Below are 18,409 nucleotides of genomic sequence, written 5' to 3'. Positions count from 1 at the left end.
GCCAACCGTTTCCAACTAGCACCCGCGAATTTCCTAATCTCATCGCTCCACCAAGTCTTTTGTCGTTCTCGATTGCGCTTTGCTTCTATTGGTACCAATTCTGTACCCTAATGGTCCAACGCTTATCTAACCAGCGCATTACATGACCTGCCCAGCTCCATTTTTTTTCTCTTGGTGTAAATTAGAATATCGTCTATGCCCGTTTGCTCTCTGATCCAAACCGCTCTCTTTCTGTCTTTTAAAGTTATGCCTAGCAATCTTCGTTCCACGGCTCTCTGCGCGGTCCTTAACTTGTTCTCAAGCTTCTTTGTCAGTCTCCTAGTTTCTGCCCCATATGTCAGCACTGGTAAAATGCACTGATTGTACACCTTCCTTTTCAATGATGATCGCAAGCTTCCAGTCAGGAACTGGCAATGTCTGCCGTATGCGATCCAACCCATTTTTATTCTTCTGTGAATTTCCTTCTCATGATCAGGGTTCCCTGTGATTAATTGACCTAGGTAAATGTACTTCTTCACAGACTCTAGAGGCAGACTGGCGATCCTGAATTCTTGTTCCTTTGCCCGGCTATTTATCAATACCTTTGTCTTCTGCATATTAATCTTCAACCCCACTCTTACACTCTCTGTGTTAAGGTCCTCAATCATTTGTTGTAACTCGTCTGCATTGTTGCTGAATAGAACAATGTCATCGGTAAACCGAAGATTTCTGAGATATTCGCCGTCGATCTTTACTCGTAAGCCTTCCCAGTTTAATAGCTTGAATACTTCTTCTAAGCACGCAGTGAATAGCATTGGAGAGATTATGTCTTCCTGTCTGACCCCTTTCTTTATAGGTATCTTCCTGCTTTTCTTGTGTAGAATTAAGGTAGCTGTAGAACCTCTGTAGATGTTTTCCAAGGTATTTAGGTAAGCGTTCTGTACTTCTTGATTACGTAATACCTCTATGACTGCTGGTATATCTACTGAGTCAAATGCCTTTTCGTAATCTATGAACGCCATATAGAGAGGCTTATTGTACTCTGCGGTTTTCTCGATAACCTGATTGATGACATGGATGTGATTCATTGTAGAGTATACCTTCCTGAAGCCAGCCTGTTTGTTCCCTTGCTTGACTAAAGTCCCGTGTTCCCCTTATTCTGTTGGAGATTACTTCGGTAAATATTTTATCTAATACTGGGAGTAAGCTAATGGGCCTATAATTTTTCATGTCTTTAACGTCTCCCTCTTTGTGGATTAGTATAACACTTGCATTGTTCCAGTTTTCTGGGACCCTTGCGGTCGATAGACACTTCGTATAAAGAACTGCCAGTTTCTGAAGCATTATGTCTCTTCCACCTTTGATTAAATCGACTGTTATTCCATCTTCTCCTGCCGCTCTTCCCCGTTTCATGTCTTCCAAGGCCCTTCTGACCTCATCGCTAGTTATAGGAGAAGTTGCTTTATCCTGTTCATTACTGTTTCCAATTGAGGTATCCTGACTCCTCTGGGTACTGTACAGGTCAGTATAGAATTCTTCCGCTTCTTTTACTATATCTTCGAGATTGCTGACGATATTACCCTGTTTATCTTTCAGTGCATACATCTTGGTTTGACCTATGTCAAGTTTCTTTCTCACCGATTTCAGGCTGCGTCCATTTTTGCGGCTTCTTGGGGATTTCCCACGTTATAGTTTCGAATATCCCTTATTTTCGCCTTGTTGATCGGTTTGGACAGTTCCGCGAATTGTATCCTATCTCTTGAGTTCGACACTTTCATTTTTTGTCGTTTCTTTATTAGGTCCTTTGTTACTTGGGGAGCTTGCCTACTGATTGCCTTGGTGCCTTGCCTGCCACTTCAATTGCTGCCTCTGAAGCCAACCTAGTTACGGTTTCAGTCATTAACTCTATGTCATCATCATCTCTCTGTTCTAAGGCAGCGTATTTGTTTGCAAGTACCAGCCTGAATTCGTCTGCTTTTAGCCTTACTGCCTCTAGGTTGACCTGTTTCTTCTTGACCAATTTTGCTCTTTCTCTCTTCAAAATGAGGTGAATCCAAGCGCTCACTAACCTATGGTCACTGCACTTTACCCTACCTGTCACTTCTCATCCTGCACAATGCTGGGATTAGCAGAAAGTATCAAGTCAATTTCATTTCTTCTTTCACGATTAGGGCTTTTCCAGGTACACTTTCTGTTGCTACGCTTCCTGGAAAAGGTGTTCATTATTCGAAGCTTATTCCTTTCTGCGAATTCTACCAGCATCTGTCTTCTAGCGTTCCTAGAATCGACGCCATAGTTGCCAATTGCTTGTTCACCACCCTGCTTTTTCCCCACTTTTGCATTGAAGTCATTGCATTGCATTGAAGTCGCCCAGAGTATATTGAGTTTGCATTTTTCTCATCGTTAATTCAACGTTTTCATAAAACTGATCTACTTCCTCATCATCGTGACTGGATGTTAGAGCGTAGGCTTGTACTACCTTTAATCTATACTTCTTATTAAGTTTGATTACGACTACAGCTACCCTCTCAGTAATACTGTAGAATTCGTCAGTGTCGCCCGCTATGTCCTTATGGATTAGGAATCCTACCCCATATTGCTTCTTATCTAGGAGACCTTCATAGCAGAGGACATGTCCGTTATTCAGCAATGTATAAGCCTCGCCAGTTCTTCTAATCTCACTAAGGCCGATGATATCCCAAATAATGTCTGATATGACGACCTTTATGAAGAGAGCGGTGTGGATGAGAGAGCAAACAGGGATAGCCGATATTCTGATTGACATTAAGAGAAAGAAATGGAGCTGCTCAGGTCACGTTACGTGTAGGTTAGATAACCTGTGTACTATTAGGGTAACAGAATGGATGCCAAGAGATGGGAAGCGCAGTCGAGGAAGGCAGAAGGCTAGGTGGGGTGATGGAATTAAGAAATTCGCAGGCGCTAGTTGGAATCCGTTGGCGCAGGACAGGTTTAATTGAAGATCGCAGGGAGAGGCCTTTCTCCTGCAGTGAACGTAAAATACGCTGATGACGATGAATGATTTTAAGAGAGCGTGTTTGGGTAACGAGCAGTGAACAGCACAAAAGAACATGACGAAGAGAGGGACAAAGACCACAGCGCTGACTAACAGCCAAGTGTCTTTATTATTTCAGTCAGCATATATGTCCTCTACCGTTATCTCAAAGCACAAAAGCAACAGAAATTCCGCATTCGCAGGGGTAATAGAGAGAGAGAGAAAGCAAGAGTAGGAAAGGCAGGGAGGTCAACCAGAACAGCATCCGGTTTGCTACCCTACACTGGGGGTGGGGGAAAGTGGAATAGAAAGAGGAAGAAAGGGAGGGAGTAAGCACTGAGTACGTGTGTATGACACTATAAGCGGTCTCTTAAGCCCGTGCACTTCAAGTACCGCACTAGTGCACGAATCGCTTTTCGAGCCAGTGACGGTTGTGGCCACGGTCCGAGTATCTTTGACTCGGTGAACGGTCTCGAGTCTAGTCTGCGTAAAGTTGCGCGCAGAGAGAGGCGTTGGGGCAATAAATTGCAATCAATGAGATAGGAAGGCTATCTTCTTCGGAAGGAGAGAAATGGACGGGAGGTTTGCACTTGCATCGCCGATATAATGAATGTGAAAGGCTCCGGAAATAAGATGTGCGCGGTCATCGCGGTATTTCATGGCGGTAGTTTCAGTAACTTCATGCAAGCCGATCAGTAACGAGAGTCGGCTGCTCGTTGCAGGGAAAGGAAGTGAGCTCGCCTAATGTGCGCCACTGATATCTCCGTGACGCTTCCATCGGCGCCGAGCTGTGCTCCCTCAAGGGCTGCAGGAAACAGTGCTGAGCTTTCCCTTCTTCATAAGGAACCGCTTTTCCATTCAGTCGGCGTCGCTCAGACGCGCCAGTAGGAGGCAGACAATGGGGCAGCTGTTGTTCTGGTTCTCGTTTACGGCTGGCAGGAGCGACTCATACTTTTATGGAATGTATGAGAGGGAGCGCGATTCTCTCGATCACTGTACACGTTGCGCGACATTCGTCGCTGTTCAGGCTCCGTCAGCACATTTTTGTCCAAGTGTATGAGAGAGCCGAAAGCGCTTGCCGCGCTGGCGGCGTATACGCGTCTTCGGGGGCATACGTTGTTTGACCTGCCTTTTCAAAGACAAAATACAGACTTTAAGCAGTGCCGTATTCTCCTTTCCTTTTTCTCTTTTATTTCTGCTCTTCCCTTTTTTTTTCGTAATTTCTCTTTTCTATTATCGTTTATTCCTCTTACCCTCTTTCCTCAGCACAGGGTGGCCAGCCGGTCTGAAAAATCGGCTAACCTCCCTGCCTTTCCGTCTATTTGTCCTCCTCCTCCTCATCGAGAGCTACAGTGTTGGTCTTCTCACTGAAAAATCTTTCGTGCCGGCACGCTTTCCTTACCCTATAAAACATTTTTTAACTTCTTTCTCTCTCTCTTTCTTCCTTTCTTTCTTTCTTACTTTCTTTCTCTCTTTCTTTCTTTCTTTCTTTTTTGCATTTACGCCTACGTGAGGCGCATGACACATTGACGTCAAGGAGCACACCCCATGCTGTGCACAGTAATGCGCGATGCACGCAGTCCGCACGCCGGTATAGCGGCTTAGCTTTCATCCAGACAATTGTAATTGACGTCTGTCCTTAAACGCGTGGCCTTTCTGTTGTGAGACTGAATGTCAAAGTAGTGTGCGCCGATGACGGAATTAGAGCTATGAGCGGGCGTAGGAGGAACGTATAGCCCGTTCAGACCACGCACGCATGCGCGAGCTCCTGTGTGAACGAGGCGCCGTAACGTCGGGCGGCAATTGTCTCGCCTTGGCTCATTATTTCTCTGTTTCCGTGCACGCCGACTCGTGGAAGCAGACGACTGTGGAGAAAACCCACTGCTGTAAGTAGCCTTAGTCGGCGGTAGGTGTCGTCACGGGTTCTTAGTGGAAGTGGGAGTACAGGGGCGAAAGGTTACGAAGTGCGTCACCTCCACTGATTAACAGGAGGGCGATTATTTGTTCAATAATTACAGGACGAAAATAACGCTCCGAATAGGTGTAAAATGTGTACGTGCCAGCCGTGTGAAAATGTAAAAAAAAAAAAAACGCTTGTGTACTTACATGTGGGCTGCACGGATGCAGTGCTGTCAACGAGCGGTTGGGAAGGTCGTGCTGAGGAACGTCGCCGATGCGACGGTGACGACAGGCAGAATTAGAGAGAACCCGTAAGGCGCGCTTTCCTGCAGCAGCTGAAGCGAAGAGCAGAAAGCGTGCCGCTGAGTCGGAGGAGGAACGCCAACGTAGGTTAGCAGGCGAGGCTAAAACGAAGCGGACTAAGCTTCACTTAGATTCCGAATTACGACGTGCAGAAACTGAAGTAAAGCGACGCAGACGGCCAGAGGAGGTGGCTATAGTGCCGAGCGGGAAAGGACGCAGAGGCGGACCAGCACGAGCGTCTTCTGCACATCGGAGTAACAAATGCCTTCAAACGAGACCGGCGAAGGGCTACGCTAACGCATTTCGGTCGGATCAACCAAGTGGTCGACGAAAACGTTTTTGGCACATGAAATCCCGGAAGTTATTTGATCCTAATTTCATCCCTGCAAGCGTTTCAATCGCTGCAAAGGGTTACAGATGTCTTTTCGCCGGTGTATAACGCCTCATATCTCAGAAATCGATTCACATGATGCAGAAAGAATTCATGTTACTGAGGGGAAGGAACGAAAAAGACAGCACGAACGCCTGCATTTGTGTTGTTCTCTTTGTTCCTTCTTGTGTACATGTTTGCACGCCTGTCTTTCAGTATAGCGTGAATCCCTAACAACTTGCCCAACTTTCAGTCGTTCCAAGAGAAAGAGTGCTTCGTTCGGGGTATCCTCAGTTGTAGTTCCTGACAGCGAGCCTCACTAATAGGGAATTTTATAGTGTACCTGTGAGCCATGATCAAGTCTTGCGTGTTCTGCACTGTTCCTTACGCGATTATAAGGCACTTCGCGTGTCAAGTACTTGTCTTGAATTTCGACACCAAAGGTTCGGAGTGTATCGAGCGAGAATACGAATATAAAGCGGTAGAATCGCTACAGTCTACCAAGGACGAGTGTCGCAAAACTGCTTGCCGAAACAGTACGTGGCGACGTGCGTGGAATTTCAAAGCGAATATTTTACTGCCGCTTCAAGGTTAGCGTGTGTCTGAAGCAAAGACAAGTTAAGCAATATAGGCTAAACATCTACGTTGTTTCCGACATCGAAGAGCCGCTTATTGACACTGCAGCGTATAGGGTGCTGCAGGTTTCTGTCTGCGGTCTTAGGCTATGACTGGCTTGAATCATTCCCGTGATGCGCTATGAAGTACGATATGCTACTCTCACATTCGGGCAGACATGAACGTTCCGTGTACATGAACGCGATAATAGCGTATCGCACTTGTTAGCACATCGAGGGTAATACAGTGCGACAGTATTTAAACGTGATCCATCCGCTTTCGTCTGAAACAAGCTGAAACTTGTTTCGGGCAAGGTGCATTTTGCTGGCAAGTGGAACAGCACACGTATCTTTCCCTCAATGCGACACGACAGCGTTTACACCCACCGCGTGAGACGAGTTGTAGCAACGCCTCCTAGATATATCACAAGGCCTGTGCACCGCTATTCACATCATACAACCTGTCCAGACTGCCATAGAATCTAATGCGGAAACTCACGCGTAAAACGGCTGTGCTTTTTACATCACCGCTTTCGTCATGCCGGGCTCGGATGAAATTTCTGGCTAATAAAGCAGGGTACGCAGGTACAATTGGCATGAAGCACCCAGTGGAAACAGGATTATAGAAAAACCATGCCTAATCGGAAAGCGCAGGGTAGAGCTCGAACTCCTGCGGCTCTCAGGTGATTCCCGGTCTCGCTGGGGCCCCGCAGTGATTGTGTGCGAGAAAGGGGGCAAGGGGAGGGGCGCCCTCCGCTAAATGCGTGAGTCCAGGGGAGGCTCTCCTATCAAAAATCATACGCGAGCCACGAGTTACCGCCAGCGGAGGCAAGCACGTACAACTTCGCCGAGGAGAGAAGGAGCAACCGCCAATCACCGACCAGACTCAGTGCACACCATGTGACGTTTGCGTGAGCAAAATCCCGCCTACGAATTTAGCCGACCTATTTAAGCCGCCCCGCATTGTATCTTTTTGTATTCTCTTCTTTCTTTCCTACTTCGTTACCAACAAAGATATGTTTAAACCAGCACCTGCGACTGCTTAAGGTGCTCGCGAAGTTCGTAAACGGTCGCTTTGCTGGACAAGTATAGTTCACACTGTAAAGTATGCTTTTATAGCTAACCAAAACTATTTTATTCATGGGTGGAAACCTCATCTACCGAACCAAGTAGTCACGCAATGTAATCTGCAGCTAACAGGTAACGAACAGTGCACGTTTCGCACTAGAAATAGTGTCGCCCCTGCTTGGTCTTCATGGTGTCCCAGACGCCTGCGGCCTGCCGACAACGCCACGCTACCAAGTAGTAACGCTGGTCTAGGTTCGAGTAACTGGTGTCGCAACATTTGGTGACAGCGATGGGACACGTTACCTTGAGTCCCAACAAGGCCTTGTGCTATCTATAGGAAACGTTGGTTATAACCTTCTAGATCTACCTACTCCTGGCGCGTAAATGTAATTTGCCTTTATGACGCATTAGCGCCGTTTACATGTATGACATGCGCTAGAAACACGACGCGATGCGCCGCTGCCGCATTGATACAAGCGTCGCTGAATGCGACAGTGACGAATCGCGCCGCATTTCTAGCGCACTGGTGACGTAGACGCAGAGACGACTTGAAACTTACGCCTAAGCGTACCGAAGCCGCTAACGCTTATAAATTGCCCCATGGCGCCTTATCATAGACTTGTAATGTCCGCGCATATTATGCACTTATTAACGCGACAGCATTAAGGAGCTCGTGTCGCAGAAAAGCCGGTGTCGTCGGCGTCGGTGTCGGCGGCGTTGGCCGTGAGCGATAAATCCCAGCAGGCACTTCATGAATAAAAAACAACTTGCAAGATGGGCTGGATGGGAATCGATCGAACCAGGGTCTCCGGAGTGTGAGACGGAGACACTACCACTCAGCCACGAGTTCGATGCTTCAAAGCGGTACAAAAGCGCGTCTAGTGAATGCGGTGTTGCCTTAGAAACGAGCTGTTTCTAAGGCTCAGGCGTGCGTCGCTTGCTCAGGCGCACATTTCGTTGCCGCGCCGAACGCTGCGTTGCTCGACGCTCACCGCGTCCGATGCGGGGCGCGTAGTCGCTTCGCCGTAGCCCATTGTCTTACACCCCTTGGCGGGTCGACGGGAACGCTGTCGCGTTCCACTCTTGAAGGCAAAGCTTAAGCGTCCTCCAATTTTTTTTGTGTGGCCTCTACTAACATGCACTGAATTTACAAGTGCTATGCCCTTGTAAGGTACCTACGGAACGTACGTTGCCACATTGTGAAGTCCCACGCCGCAGCTTGTACATACATGCGTTTCTCGTGTATAATGCATAACACAAAGCAGATAGTAGATTAAGAAAAATTGGAGGACGCTTAAGCTTCGCCTTCAAGAGTGGAACGCGACAGCGTTCCCGTCGACCCGCCAAGGGGTGTAAGACGCGCTACGGCGCAGCGACTACGCGCCCCGCATCGGACGCGGTGAGCGTCGACCAACGCAGCGTTCGGCGCGACAACGAAATGTGCGCCTGAGCAAGCGACGCACGCCTGAGCCTTAGAAACAGCTCGTTTCTAAGGCAACACCGCGTTCACTAGAGGCGCTTTTGTACCGCTTTGAAGCATCGAACTCGTGGCTCAGTGGTAACGTCTCCGTCTCACACTCCGGAGACCCTGGTTTGATTCCCACCCAGCCCATCTTGCAAGTTGTTTTTTATTCATGAAGTGCCTGCTGGGATTTATCGCTCACGGCCAACGCCGCCGACGCCGACACCGACGCCGACGACACCGGCTTTTCTGCGACACGAGCTCCTTAACGCTGTCGCGTTAATATTGTCTATAGAACCGGCTTCATCACATTTTACGCCATCTCACTGGGTACACTGCTACAGCAATGCTAGCCATCATGCCATAAGTCAAAGCGTGTCCGCTCTTCACAGCTTCCCTGGCCGACGTCTTACACCTTAGTCCATAAGAGCCCAAGCACTTGAAGCTGCTACGAAAGAATTAACAAGCTTTGAATGTCTCAAAGACGCCATTCGTTCCCGCTTTCCCACTAAAAGCGACGTACCGCTTGTAGCGTTGCAAGTAATTGGCCAAGCCGCGCGTATAGCCCTCTAGAGGCGTTAAACGCACTGTCTGCGTCACGAAAGTGACATAATAGGGACGGCATTGTTTGTGTGAGCATCTATATTGCTCGCAGCCTCCTATGTTGAAAAAAAATGGATAGATCCTCCACTTGTGTGCAAAATGCCGGATAAGTGAATATCTTGGTAAAAAACGGTAACTCGCAGGCTGGAGCAGCAAAGCTAAGGCATTAGTTAATTAAATAATGCACTGTGGACCTCCCGCGGCTGTTGTGCTTGCACAGAGCGCTGCGAAGTTTACCTGCGCGCAGCTGCTATGTTAAGAAGCTTGCCGTGGAATTAAACGCATAGGAGCTATAGAAAGATAGGCGGCAAAAAGGTCATGGAGTTCTCGTTTTATGCAGGTCTTCTATTGCGGGTGAAAAGGTCATCCGTGATTTCATGCGTCGGAAGTCCTAGCTGTCTGCTCCCTTCGTGTTCCTGGTGAGTATATTTCTTTACACTACTCTTGCGGTTCAGAATACCTTTTTATTCTTCGATTGAGTCCTTGTTTGTTTGTGTGCGTGCTTGTTCTTCGTTCCTTTGTTGACGAGCTTCATTCTATCTGGGTTTTAAATTCGTTGAGAGCACTGAGGCTGCATGCGATGACATTACTAAACTAACCGTGTAAACTTACGGAAAGAAAAATACAAGAACGCTTGAAGACCACTTGTCGACTTTTTCATGCCTTTTACATCACTGGCCCAATGCTTAACGAAAATACGCTAAGAAAAAGATTCGCCTTTTCAGCTTTCTATATACAGCCATCAGGCGCCTAATTCACAAAGCTTTTCGTTCGTAAGTGCTGTTTATCGTTGGCTGATCGACTTTGCAAATAATATGTCCCACGTAATTATTGGCCGGCACGAACGCTTTTAGCGTAAGAACGTTCTTGTGAATACGAGCCCAGATTATTTGAACGCACTTTTCGTTATTATTGCTTTTAATATTATTATCCTAGGTTATTTGAACTCAACACTTGAACACACCCGAAGTACAGAAGGCTGGGAAATACCTGGTGGTCGCATCTCCAGATATTATTCAAACAGAGCATGAGCTGCTTTTGGGGCGTGAAACTCCAAATACACGCACGCATTAACGCACACGGCACCCCCGGCCATTCTTATAGCCAGCTCATTATCGTGGTACGTGACACTCAATTCGAGGCCTTCTTCGACGAAATCGCGAATTTTGTTATCGCTAGACAGGGTGAACCGTTGTTTGACGTCTTTCTTTTTTCTTCTTCTTTTTTCCGTGGGCCGTCGTGCCCTCTAAACATATCCATTATACCCGCTTTTTGTTTTCCAGTTTAAGTTCACCATTGTTTCAACAAGCATTGAGTGCATCACAGATGATGGACAGGCCAAGGTACCAAAGTCAGAAATCGCAACGTGATTCTTGGTTATTGACATAAATGGAAGAAATAACAAAAAGCCGCGAACTACGAAGAAGACTATAGGAGAAAAAAATAGAAATAAGAGAAGAAAAGAAGAAACGCTATCGCGTAATGGATATTGTAAAGAACATACAAGAGCTGTGAAGTCAAACTGTAACGCTATAATTACGAACAGTAGATATGGCTAGCACAATACGTACAAATATCAGAATATATAACAGCGAGGTGTGTAAACTTAGTTGTAGGGGTAATAAGGCGTCCGTGCGTGTCTTTTTTTTTTAAGTGCACAAAGAGACGAGGATGATGTCACGAAATATGGCTTAACTATTGCGCAGTTTTACAACAACAGAAGAAGGTGCCAATTTTTCCTAATTAAGGCAACTTTTACTAACTGTCTATAAGTACCTTATACAGAGAAACAATGGCAGATGACACCTGGACATGTTCGCCCCCGAAAGAACGCGGTTTCGACGAAGTTATAACATAGTAGGGTTGAAGTGGAAACAGCTGTGAGTAATAATGCGTATTACTTAATTTCGTAAGTGCTTACTACATTTTATATCATAAAACGGAGTAACTGATGTTTACCGCAATACCTTATTATCGCAGCAGCAAATATTATAGAGCTGGAGAGAGCAGCGACCTCACTGGGGAGCTGTGGAGGAAGGAAGGCTAGTGATGAATCGAAGTGAACAACGCACTTATGTTCCGGCTAAAATGCTTTGAGTATAAGAAGTTGCATGGGGGAGAAGGGGTAAAGAAGAAGAAGAAAAGAGAGAGAGAAGGATGCGTAGCAAGGCAGGCAGAGGTAGTTCCGGTTGGCTACCCTGCATGGGGGGAACGGTTAAGGGGGATAGAAAGGAAAAAAGAGTGGAAGGGGGATACAGAGAGAAAGACAGACGAGCACGAACAAACCGCGTACACTATAGAGCGGCAGGAGCCAGAAGAACCAATAGAAACACAAAAATAGCGCCATTCTAGTGTCTGATGGAACAGGTCCTTGACTTAGGCTGTCTACCCGCCGTGGCTGCTCAGTGGCTATGGTGTTGGGCTGCTGAGCACGAGGTCGGGGGATCGAATCGCGGTGCTCTTTTTTCTTAGCGCTCTTTTCTTCAAGTAGGCTGTCAGTTTTGTTTTCTAGTTTTTTTTAGTACATATTAATCCCAACCATTACTAAAATTTTTCAGCAACACTATTACGAGTTCGTAGCCTCGCCGCGAGAACAGATGTATCCTTTCTACAAGCAGCACCTGCTGGAGCAGACAAAAATGACACGTTTCACGCCGGGATTATTGTGAGCACCAATTTCAAAAACTTGTGCTAAATACGTAGATTGAGGAATCTTTTACATGTAAACCGTAACTTTATTGCCTCCGTTTTCTTCGTTTCGACACTGTGTCAGAGGCAGTTTAATCAAGGCCTATATTCTTGTTGCTAATTAAAGCATACATGTCTAACGTGTTTCTGATATTTTGAAAAGTTAGTCTTTTTGTGTAATTTGATTGCTTCTATGACTTAATGTGCTTCTTCTACAACTCACCATTGAACTTCGCGTCCGCTTTCCATGCAATGAACTTATATCGGTTCACCGCTTGGCTTAAAGAGTTATAATGACAGTATTTGCTTCTCACTTTTCATTCAGAACCTAAGTTGAGTTTAGCGCTGAAGCCTTCTAAGCGCTGAAGCGTTCCGCTTTGTATCCTAATACTCAATACTTTTTACATGTATTCTCGGCTCTTTAACTTTGTACTGTAGGCCTAATGCCACGTATTGCAAGTGATGGCTTAACGTTGTAACTAGACTTTCGCATAGAAAATTTGCTCTCTAATATATACGGGGTCTCCAAACTATTATGCACCGAAAAAAAAAGAAAAGAAGGGTGCATCATTTTACTGCGTAAAAGATTATATAAAAAGGAAAACGAGCACATACTTTTCACAGTCGCCAGTAATTTTGTTGTTGATCGCATTTAGTAATTATCTAGCTTACTGCTCTGACCGACAAGGTGCAGATTAATAATTTGGAGAGATTTGTTTGAAACGTGACACAAGAATATTTTCAGTAAGACACTTCTCCCGTGTTCATTACTTCCCTTCTTTATTTTATATATATTTTTTTGCGGCTGAAAATGAAAGCGCGCGAAAAATAGAAATCACGATAATAGTACCTTGCTTTAAGCATCCAAGTTCTATATTTTGTTTATCATTCTCTAAAGCTTCTTTCACACCTAGATTATAAACACAGTAGATTATGCGATGAATGATGAAATATAATTATTAGTTGACCTATTTGAGTCAACACTATCACTGGCGGCTGCTCAACTTGACTATGAACAGTATATTTTGCAGGAGGACTTGAGCTGGCTGGTGTTTACTTAACGACGTATTGTAGCACGAAGGCACGATCACAAAGGAGACACAGAGACACACGTCACTGGCGCTACTAACAGGTTTATCTTTAGTAGTTGTTGTAATTAGTCCGGCTGTGAGTAGCGCCAGTGAGGTGCGTCTGTGTGTGTCCTTTGTAATTGTAGCTTCGCGCTACAATATGTCCTTATGCGAACACTATGTGTACACTTGGCTGTGCTCGCGTAATATGATATATATATATATATATATATATATATATATATGTGTGTGTGTGTGTAAGTTGGCGCGTGATGCGTATTCCGAACTCACTGTGCGCACCGCGTGTGAAGCAATTTCCGTTTTCCGCCACAGCGTTGAGTTGCGAATGACGTACTATAATACGAACATGCTCCATTATATTCAATAAGGTCACCTCTGAGATCCGTTCTCGCGCTCTCCGCGACGTAACTGCGACGCTCGCAACGGGGTTCGATTATCCCCTCATTATGCGGAGGCTTACGTCGTCCGCGTTGTGCGCGCGTGCGATGTTCGACGAGGCATTGGCGCGCTTCGCCAATACGTCCGGATGGAGCGACAGCGTTCCGGTGGGGGCGAAAAGGTCGAGCCGTAAACGACCCGCGCGATCATACGAAAGCCACATACGAGCGTGGCACTTCGCGCATTGAACCACCCGCCTGCTTTTCTTTCTTTCTTTCTTTCTTTCTTTCTTTCTTTCTTTCTTTCTTTCTTTCTTTTCTTTTCTTTTTGTTTAACACGCGCTCAGCGCACCGATTGGCAGGCTATAGTAGTCGCCGCGTTGACCCACATTGCCGAACTATACAGTGCGAAGAGGACGAAATCGAAGAGCAAAGATCTTCGGCTTTGCTTCGCTATGACAAAATTATTTTTTTTTTGAATTTTATAATATTGTTAGTCTTTCATTCTTTACGAAACATACGTCCGCTCAGCGACTGCACTTGCGCAAATCATTGCGCAAAGCCGCGACCTTGGCTTTGGCGCGAGGTCGCTGCGTGGAGGGCACACGAACACTATGCGTCGGGCTGTTCGAGTGCCGCTTGCGCAAAATATAATAACGAGAGAGAAAAAAAAAAGCAATGCCGACGGGAGCTGCCGTTTCCCTTGTCTCTAACGCATAGCTTTACTGGGTCGTTCTTCGTTTCGTTTTGTTTTAGCGGAAAGGTACGTGTTTCAGCGGAAAGAGGGCCGTTTCGGTCGCTTGAGCGCGGCTGCAGTGTTTTAATGCAAGAGCTTTTGCGAGTGCGTCTTTTTTACGGCGTTAGGCGTATTTTTTTAAACATTAGACTGTAGAGCCTATTGTGGTTTCGCGAGTTTCGGCAGATCAGATACAGTTCAACCAATACAAAAGAAAAAAAGAAAAGAAACGTGCACTTGTACGGCACGTGCACGACCACTTATTAGCATAAAGTGAAACGCTAACGACATGGTAACGACTCGGACGGGTCGCCGCGTTGCCATGTTTGCCTACATTTGAAGCAGCGCGGGGTATAATTCAGTCTCCGAAACGTACATTTAGGACTACTGCGTGGTCAGAGAGTGGCTACAGAGCTATCATTACACATCCCACTTCCATGTGATAACGCGTTATCGGACATTCTGACACGTAATTTCAATTCTTCCCGTTTCATTTCATGCCGATGGTTTGTGCTCAGTGGGCGATTCGTTACGAAAGAACCGCGCTTTGGCTTGCGTAAGCTCAGCGTACCCTCACAGTACCTCTCGAATGAGCACGTACTTAAAAAAAAAAAAAGCGAGCATTCGAGATTAAACAGCATGGCGAGCTAAGTGTATATAATCGCTTACGTCCGAGAATATGAAATGACAAAGATAGGGGGCTGGTCACGTGGAATCCACGTGATTGCATCGGCCAAAGGCATGCCATAGAGTTCGTTGACGCCGGTCTAGAGTGCTCGCCGCCGTCTGCCTTTCGCCCACGCTATATCGTGGAGGCATATGCGTAAATGTCCTCGAATTGAATGTGCTTGAGCAACGTGTGCCGGGCTTAGGTGCACGTTAAAGGACCTCGGCCAGCTGGTCAAAATTAATCCGGAGGGGCCCACTACGGCGTGCGTCATAATAAGATCGTGGTTTTGGCGCGTATTACCTCAGAAGTTAATTAATTTAATAATCATCCCCTACAGAAACATTCAGATTGCCACTGCAATAGCTTCATATATTTTTCCGGTAATTTACATGAGGATACCGTGCGGAAAACATATGGAAACGTTGAAGTGTACGCGGAACGCTTTAGTAGTGTAATAATAATAAGTTGATGCACAAAAAGAAGACCAAGAATATTGACATTTCGTTTTTCCCGTCATCATAAAAAAAAAGAAGAAAACTGCAGTATGTTTTTTTTTTCTTTTTTTTTTAGCAAGTTCTCGCTTTTCTTGGGCAAGCGCTTAGCGACAGATATACGGCTGGCGTACTGCAGTAGTCGGAACCTAGTCTATACGAGAACAAAGTGACGAGCGAAGAAGGTTGGAGACCGATAACGAGGCATTTAATTATTGGCGAACACTCGACGAGGGCGTTGCCCTCGGGGGCCTTGAAAAAAGCCGCCGGAGGCAAGAGGGCGAAAAGCTCGTGAAAGTGCGCCGAACACGGAAGAGGCCAGCCACCGCGCTCGGCTCCATTAGCCGACGAGAACGGTCGCCGTCGTTGTTGTTCCTTCCGCTCGAAGCGCGGCGTGGCCTCCGCACCGCTGTGGTTCGGAGGCCATTAAGTATTGCTGAGTGAAAGCGAGTGCGAAGAGGCGGGTACGTAGAAATAATGTGCGCCGTATAACAAGAAGTCAACGGGCTCGTGCGCTGTCTTTGGAAGCTCTGTCATATATCATATGTGCCTCACATAACCTGCGGCAGAATCTAAAGATGCGCCCAGTGCCTCGCATAGCTGGACCGAGCCAAGGTAATGTTGTTTGCCTTCGCTTGGGGCAAGTAAGACGTTTCTTTTTGTAGTTCCCCTAAATACACAATTAGTTATTATAATAATTAATCAAGCGTTGAATATTATGTTCAGAGCAATAGGGTTAACGAGAAAAGCTAGTGAGACACAGGCTTTCGGGCTTCTTTCAGCTTCTTTGAGGCTTGGAAAAAGCTTTTATGGAGCGCTTATTGTCCAACAGAGAGTTGGAACGGGATTGTTTCAGGGTGGTCTTCAATTTTCGCGTTGACACTATTGCTGTGAATATACTGCTTAAGGAAGTTGATTAATAAATAATAACGAATTAAATAATTAGCCGGAATACGAAAGAAAGTAGTCTGACATGCTCCGAGCGACGCCAAACAACATTACGTTGGTTCTGTCCAGTTACGGGCCACTCGAAGTCGCCTAAGCACTTCTTGTGAGTTGTGAATGCGAAAGCGTTAATGTCCAGATGAATGCTGTTGAGCCCTCCTTCGAGTTTTCCGCTACGAGTACTGTAGCATTACGCAACGTGCTTTCCGAGCCAGCAAGCAGTGGCAGCTTGCGGTGCTAGCGCCACATGTCACCGACGTCCTGCGCGACGAGAGACCGAGGAAGCAGCACCGCCCGCCAAGGCCGGCAGGCGCGCGAAGCAGATAAGCCCACTGGGGGTGAGAGAGAGAGATACAGACCGCGCGCCAGCTTCCGAGAGCGAGCGCGATGGTGACGTGGCGTCGCAGCGATGCCTTTCCCCTCACGCAACGGCTGGCGCGCTAACGTGGCAGCAGGTATCTCCTCTCGCCCGCGCTGTTCCGTCCAAGTGCGCTCGCGACGTGGCATCGCAGCCAATGAAAAGTTAGGTGCCGTATCGCTGGTCCAGACGACAGACGCCGGCTTTTCCGCTCAGTGGACCATTTGACGCTTTCGCATTAAAGGAACAGTGTTCGACTCAAATCCTGCCCCCCGCACCACGCTCGGGTATAAACTTTGCCGTGCTCCTAGTGATGAGGTCATTTCAAATATTGACAGGGTCATTTAATGCATTTGTATCGGCTTACGGACAGACCATATGTGGTCGTCTGCACAGAAGGTTAAAAACAACTTGTTCTTATCATTGCATAAAAACGCTTCATTTTTAATCTGATGTGCTTTGCAGTTGCCGTTCATCTATATATGGAGTCTGAAAATGAATTGTGCTTTCTATGAAATTATTAAATATTAATCTTTTCTTGGTCACGATTACCGCTTTGTCACGCCACGTTGTCAACCAGGTTTCGAATCCAAGGTGGAGAGTATCGGTGTTATGACTTCATTCATAACGGCATGATGATCAGTCTTTTCATGTTTACATGAACGAACACGTCGACAGCCATCAAAACCCGTCACAGATGTACCTCAGTGAAACAACCACAAAACAGCGAATGACGCCTCTGATTCTACGATATACGTATAATTGTATATACAGCGGACAAAAATGTCATGTCTAAATGTGCTGGCTGATTTCACCTTCGAGTGCTTACTCTGGTATAGCCGTAGAATATCATGCCACAGAGCAATGTGACTGCGTTTCGGAAATAGTGGCGATTATCGGTATTCGTTGTGCGCCCCGCCGCAGAACTTTACGGATCACGGCATTTGCGCGAAAAGCTGAATTCCCGCGAAGCCTGCAGGCACATAGACACGCATCGACCCACGGGCGTCCTATATGCGCAGTAGTCCACAGCGTGTCCTACAACGTTATCATTTGCGACTTGCACAGTAACGAACTAAATAAGAAGCGTCATGCCATAACAGAGCGAACGTTCGCATTTGTGGCGTATAGAAACCGTGTCGCGTAAACTTTTTGTGGCCGAGTGCGCGCAATCGTAGGCGGCATATATATAATTCTCGTAATAAAGTTCACTTGCGCTCGCACGAATTCTGAGGCACCAACACAGCGCTCGTTCTCAAGCGTCCCGCGGGCGAACATTCTATACGAGAAGGCGCAAGACACGCACGACTTCCTCGTCTCTCGCGCCAAGGGAGGTTTCCGGAAGAGCTGCGCGGCACCGGGGTGGGCTGTTTCCGCTCGCGATTCCGGCGTCGAGCGCTTGGTTCGCTTTGTCGGGGCGGTTTGCTTGGCCCACGTTGTGGTCGAGCAGCAGCAGGATCGAGGCGCCGACGGGGAGCCCGGAGAGCTTGCGTACACGCCCTCTCTCCTCCTCCGAGTCGTTTGCAACTCTTCGTTGACGTCGTTCACGTGGCAAACTGACCTCCCCTGGTGAAAGCAAATCCCATGGGGCAGAGGCCAACCCTGTGCGAGTGGTACAGAAACAGGCTGTGTCGAAACTGCCCGACGGTGCGCCGCGCCGTTTACGTTTGGGGTTCTGGCGCCGCCCGTATGTGCTTAGTATAGTTAGCACACGCACACGAGGCGGCAGTGGAGAGATCTTT

The 18,409-nt window shown here is 46.9% G+C and overlaps 1 protein-coding gene across 1 annotated transcript in view; it reads left to right on the top strand.

Moving 5' to 3' along the window:
- The window catches only part of LOC126545015 (uncharacterized), a 466,980-nt gene that overhangs the window by 76,201 nt on the left and 372,370 nt on the right, over positions 1–18,409 (top strand). The window contains exon 2 of the mRNA XM_055061783.2: positions 9,652–9,730. The gene's annotated coding sequence lies outside the window, so the exon portion shown is untranslated. The remainder of the gene's footprint in view (positions 1–9,651; positions 9,731–18,409) is intronic.

The sequence above is a fragment of the Dermacentor andersoni genome, chromosome 3, assembly GCF_023375885.2.
Source record: "Dermacentor andersoni chromosome 3, qqDerAnde1_hic_scaffold, whole genome shotgun sequence".
NCBI lineage: Eukaryota > Metazoa > Arthropoda > Arachnida > Ixodida > Ixodidae > Dermacentor > Dermacentor andersoni.
The sequence above is the reverse complement of the archived record's forward strand: the minus strand, read 5'-3'. Positions and strand labels throughout refer to the sequence as shown.